The sequence below is a fragment of the Diplotaxodon limnothrissa genome, linkage group LG7, assembly GCF_057381915.1.
Source record: "Diplotaxodon limnothrissa isolate DT_005_m linkage group LG7, D_limnothrissa_male_GT1.1, whole genome shotgun sequence".
NCBI lineage: Eukaryota > Metazoa > Chordata > Actinopteri > Cichliformes > Cichlidae > Diplotaxodon > Diplotaxodon limnothrissa.
In genome coordinates, this window is record NC_140602.1 from 1,033,471 (window position 1) to 1,039,082 (window position 5,612).

A 5,612-nucleotide genomic window follows, 5' to 3' on the forward strand; every position below is an offset into this window, starting at 1 on the left:
GGGAGTGTGATCGTGTGTACAGCGTCTCTTTATGTCTGTCTCCACGTTGGTTGAGTGTGGAGTAAGTGTATATGAGAGCATGAGGGGGGGAATGGATGTTTGTATCTGTGTGTGCCTGTATGTCTGTGTCTATATGTCAGGTTGGGTATCAGACGCCACCTCTCTGGGGACATCTCAGGCCCTCCAAGGTTTGGAGGCCTATCTCCACCCACCACTTCCCCTGCCAGTGGCGGACTCCCTCAGGTGTCGGTGCGTTGGTGGTTCTTTGTGTCCGGGGATGGGCGTCCGGGTACACACCGGCTCACTCCTTGGCGGCCGCTTATCGGGGCCTGGAGCCTGGGGCTCGCTCGGGCCACTTCGGAGGTGGGGTGCCCCCGGCCTCTCGGCCTGGGGCTCGGTCACTCAGGCACGGCTGGCTGCCGGCGGAGCTCACGGGCGCGTCACTGCAACTCCCCCTGGCTTCTGCTCCGCGGCTGCTGAGTGAGCCCTCATCTGGGACTCTCCTCAGCTCTTACTGGGACAGTGGCGCGGCTGCCCCTCTGTTGGTCTTCCTTGGTCTCTTGTGTTCTGGGGGCCTCTGGATGTCTGGAGTTTTGATCTCCTCCATACCTGCTTCATGCCCTGGAGGACGGGGCTGTGGCCCCCCCACACTCTCTAGCAGATTATTACATGGAGATCTGTAACAGGTGTACACACGGGTATTCACAGACGCGGACTACAGCTTTCTTGGCTGCTGCCTCAAAGCACATTGTACGCTGTCTATCTTGCGTGCTGCACAATATCGTTTATTATTTAGTATCTACTGATATCTACTGCTAGCTAGTTTATTGTGATGGTGCTGTTTTTTTTATTATGTTGCTCTTTGTTGTTTGCTTTCTCTTCTGTTTTTTTTCTCCATACAGGTGACCCAGGTGTTTTGTTTTTTTTGTTTGTTTTTTTCTTTCTTTCTTCTCCCCCTTCTCACCGTCTCTTCCCACCTTTGGTTTTCTTTCTTTCTCTCCCTCTCTTTCTTTCATTCTTTCTCCCTGTCCTATCCCCCAGTCATGTCTGTCCCGTTTGTAGCAACTGAAAATAAAATAAATTCATAATTATAATAAAGGTCAATCCAATGGGCCAATATGGCAAGGCCATGATGATCCACTTGGTAAAATAAATCCGCTTGGCATCTTTCTTGGCCTTAAGACAACAATTCTGATGCTAAAGATCCAATCGGGACACACACAAAAGAAAGAAAGAAAAAAAAAAAAAAAAAAAAAAAAGAACGTTTAAAAGTTCAAGTTGAAGATATCACATTTTTCACCACCAGAGGGCGGTGCTGCACTGGATGAAGCAGTGAGGACAAAATGCCACAACTTTGCACACAAGTATATGTCAGAAGTCCAGATGTGAGCCGCTGCTTTCTGTGGCTCGTTGGTCTAGGGGTATGATTCTCGCTTAGGGTGCGAGAGGTCCCGGGTTCAAATCCCGGACGAGCCCTAAGTTTTAATCAATTCAGTTAAAATGGATTATTTGAGAATAGAAACATGACTTTCTTGCAACTTTTCAAATGGACAAAGACACAAAAGAGTCTGCTGCCTGTGAACTGAACTCCTGTAAAAAGCTGTACTCAAAATGAGATGTTTGAAGACAAACGCTATCAAAGCAAGTATAGTAAGTGACTGCACATGAACTGTCAAGTCAAGAATTACCGTACTATCAAACTGACAGCTTGTCTTGTGACAGTGCGTTAATCAGAATGCATCAAGAAATTTCTCTTTACTCGGTAAATAAGTGTTTTGTTTAAATAGCAAGCAAGCAATTTATTTATATAGCACTTTCAGATCAGCCCCAAGCTGAACACAAAGTGCTGTACACTTGACATGCCAAACATGATACATTAAACAAGTTAAAAAAAATAAATAATATAAAATAGAGAAATATTTTTAAAAAATAAGATGACAATTAAAATAACATTTAAAGTAATAAAATTGGCACAAATAGCAAAAACAATAATAAAATTGAATAAAATGATAATTAGAATTGCATTTAAAACAATAAAAATCATGGCATTAGATTAAAACAATAAAATCAGGGTCAGACTGTGTCATAAGCCAAGGAGTAAAAATGGGTTTTAAGACGTGTTTTAAAAGTGGACAGTGAGGGGGCCTCTCTAATGTGCTGGGGCAGAGAAGGCCCCGCCCCCTCCGAGCTTCCTCTTGGACCTGGGTACCTCCAGGAGCAGCTTGTCAGCTGACTTGAGAGACCTGGGGGTGAGTAAGGATGAAGAAGCTCAGAGAGGTAAATTGGGGCAAGACCGTTTAAACATTTAAAAACAAACATGAGACTTGGATATTAAAATCTCCCACAATAAGAACATGATCGTAGTTGGGTATAATCCCAGCTAGAAATTCTGAAAAGTCATTTACAGGGAGTCCGACACAGCGGCCTCAGATTGTGGAGGACAGGGGTCACGGAGGAGCGGCGCGCCATCCTGGCAGACCACGGGGATGAGGCAGGAATCCACAGGGGTGTATTCCTGTCCCTTAAAAACTTTTTAATGTTTTTTGTATAATTACGTTTGTGCAACTGAAGAAATAAATGCTGTTTTTACACATCTCTAGTGAAAAAGGTACATAGATACCATAAAAATGCTACAGCATATAGTGGGGGCGTCTGTTAACGAGATGAAGACTTATAACGTTTTCCACCAGCAGAGGGTGGTGTTGTACTGGATGAAGCAGTGAGGACCAAATGCCACATCACAACTTTGCAGGATTCACACACAAGTATATGTCAGAAGTCCAGATGTGAGCTATTGTGTCCTGTGGCTCGTTGGTCTAGGGGTATGATTCTCGCTTAGGGTGCGAGAGGTCCCGGGTTCAAATCCCGGACGAGCCCTAAGTTTTAATCAATTCAGTTAAAATGGATTATTTGAGAATAGAAACATGACTTTCTTGCAACTTTTCAAATGGACAAAGACACAAAAGAGTCTGCTGCCTGTGAACTGAACTCCTGTAAAAAGCTGTACTCAAAATGAGATGTTTGAAGACAAACGCTATCAAAGCAAGTATAGTAAGTGACTGCACATGAACTGTCAAGTCATCTGTCAACTGTCAAGTCATCTGTCAACTGTCAAGGACGAGCCCTTGCTTTTTTTTATCCCCTTGTGTCAAAGTTAATTTTGTGATAATTGAAAAATGTATTTCTTGTAACTTTTCATGCAGCACACACGGAGACACACAAAAGGCTGCTGCCCGTGAACTTTGCAGCTGTAAAAAACTTGCAGTCTTATTTTTATTCATTTTTATTTATCACATTTTCAATATCATATTTGCTTAGAATAGCATAGCATCTTTATTTATAATGAACTTTACATCCAACAATGTTGGCCAACGTACTACAAATATAAACAAAGAGAAAGCAGTTTACATTACATATAGTGTTATGATGATTTCTGATATGAGGTTCAGTTCTACGGTGGTGATCGCAGGGTGTGCACAGGTCAAGTGCCACTATGACCCTCCAGAAATTAACGAGGACAGGGGATGATCGTTGTCAGGGGTAGACATTTGTTCAAACACAAGTAAGAGAAATGAGACAACTGCAGACCGACTCAGAGTGTAATTAGAAAACGTGCGCACGGGTGAATGTCTCTGAGAAGACACCCACACGGGTGAATGTCTCTGAGAAGACAAAACACACCGAGCACAGGCTGCTTGCTTTATTTATAAGGCAAAAATGGGTTACATAGTACTTCCTCTTTTAACTGTCAGGGAAGAGGTTAAACATTAAATCAGCTTATCTGATCTTTCACACACTGGGATAAGAATACAGAAGTATATCATGCTTTATCTGACATCACAGACACTGGAGTAAAGAATGCATCATTATATCATGCTTGTCAAACATCTCAGACACTGAGGTAAGGAATGCATCATGTTTTCCTTTAACAATAGACTTGGTTAGGTGATTCTTCAACAATAGGCTTGGTTATGTGAAAATATATGAACACACAAAATATAAGGCATACTTGATTAAAATATAAGGCTTACTTGATTATATTGTATTATAGAGATTTGGTTATAATGTATAATGTAGAAAATCTCTAACAATCGTTCAGCTCTTTAATGGCAGATTTAGCGTGGGTGTGGGTATGTGTGTGTGTGTGGTTCAGTCTTATGGACGCACACTCTCATTGAACCCACATAAACTGCTCCCGAGCATAACTTGTGATTCACACTGCCTTCATGAACACCATTTTCCATCCCAGTCAAACATTACTCACAAAACGGCCGCGCCCTCTAGTGGCGAGGCAGAAAACTGCATCACAGTCCTGCCTTCAGAACAGCCGCCCCCAAACTTGCCCTCGCAAGTTTGCAGAATGTCATTTACTGTCCATTTTGTTCTGGTACTGCAGGTAGTCGAATAAGGCGGCTCACTGGGCGTACGTAGGTACGGTCCTTTACGTCCACTTCTGCAGATCGGATCAAACCATCAGCTCCGGGGAATACCCTGTTGATCTTCCCAACAGGCCATGATGCTCTGGGAAGATGGGGATCCACTATCATCACCACAGTGCCCAGCTGGATCGGAGCAGTGTCTTTCTGCCACTTTGACCGTGTCTGCAGTGTAGGCAGGTAGTGGCGTATGAACTGTGTCCAGAAGCAATCGGATAACACCTGACAGGTCCTCCATGATCGTCGTCCAATGAGCTCTGAGTCGTGGTATATCACTTGGGGTAGGGAAGGGTCTAGCCGCCCCATCAGCAACAAATTTGGGGTAATGGGGTCTGGGTCAGCCATGTCTGATGACACGTACCCCAAAGGTTTCGAGTTGAGTATTCCCTCGATCTCGATCAACACTGTTTGGAGTATTTCCTCTTTTACAACCTGTGAGCCCAATGTGGAGGCCAGAGCTGCCTTTATGGACCTGATCTCTCGCTCCCAGGATCCTCCAAAGTGGGGAGAACTGGGAGGGTTAAATCGAAACTTGATCTGCTGCTCTGCTAACTTGCCTTGTAAAGAGGGATGCAGGGCTTTGAAAGTTTCCTGGAGCTCCCGATCCCCACCTCGGAAATTTGTTCCCTGGTCACACAGTATCTCAGCTGGTTTCCCACGACGAGAGACAAATCTTCTTAATGCCATTAGAAATGAGTCGGTGTTGATACTAGACAACACCTCAATATGAATGGCACGAGTCGTCAAGCATTTGAAGAGCAGGCCCCAGCGTTTTTCATTTCTCCGACCAACTTTCACCTGCATTGGCCCAAAGCAGTCGATGCCTGTTGAGAAGAAGGCTGGCTGATGTAATCGTAGGCGTGCAAGGGGAAGGTCAGCCATCTTTGGGTTGGCAGGTTGGGCTCTCCATTTTTGGCACTCAGGGCAGGAGCGCTGTTCGCTTCTTACGGCTTCACGGCCGCGAAGAATCCAGTATTTCCTTCTCAACTCTGCAAACAATCTCTCTGCTCCTGGGTGTTTCAAATCACTGTCAGCCTGTCGGATGAGTAGTCTGGTGACTGGATGTTTAGGGTCCAATACTACTGGATGTATCACAGCAGCTTCCAAATCATGGCATCGTCTGAGACGACCACCTACTCTTATGAGTTGAAGCGACTTATCAAATTCCGGGTCTAG

The 5,612-nt window shown here is 44.5% G+C and overlaps 2 non-coding genes across 2 annotated transcripts; both read left to right on the forward strand.

The window, feature by feature from the left end:
* Positions 1–1,404: 1,404 nt before the first annotated feature.
* On the forward strand, positions 1,405–1,476 carry trnap-agg (transfer RNA proline (anticodon AGG)). Its single transcript has one exon. It is a non-coding gene; the product is annotated as a tRNA-Pro (tRNA).
* A 1,329-nt stretch (positions 1,477–2,805) lies between these two features.
* On the forward strand, positions 2,806–2,877 carry trnap-agg (transfer RNA proline (anticodon AGG)). The gene has a single exon. It is a non-coding gene; the product is annotated as a tRNA-Pro (tRNA).
* The last annotated feature ends 2,735 nt before the right edge of the window (positions 2,878–5,612 follow it).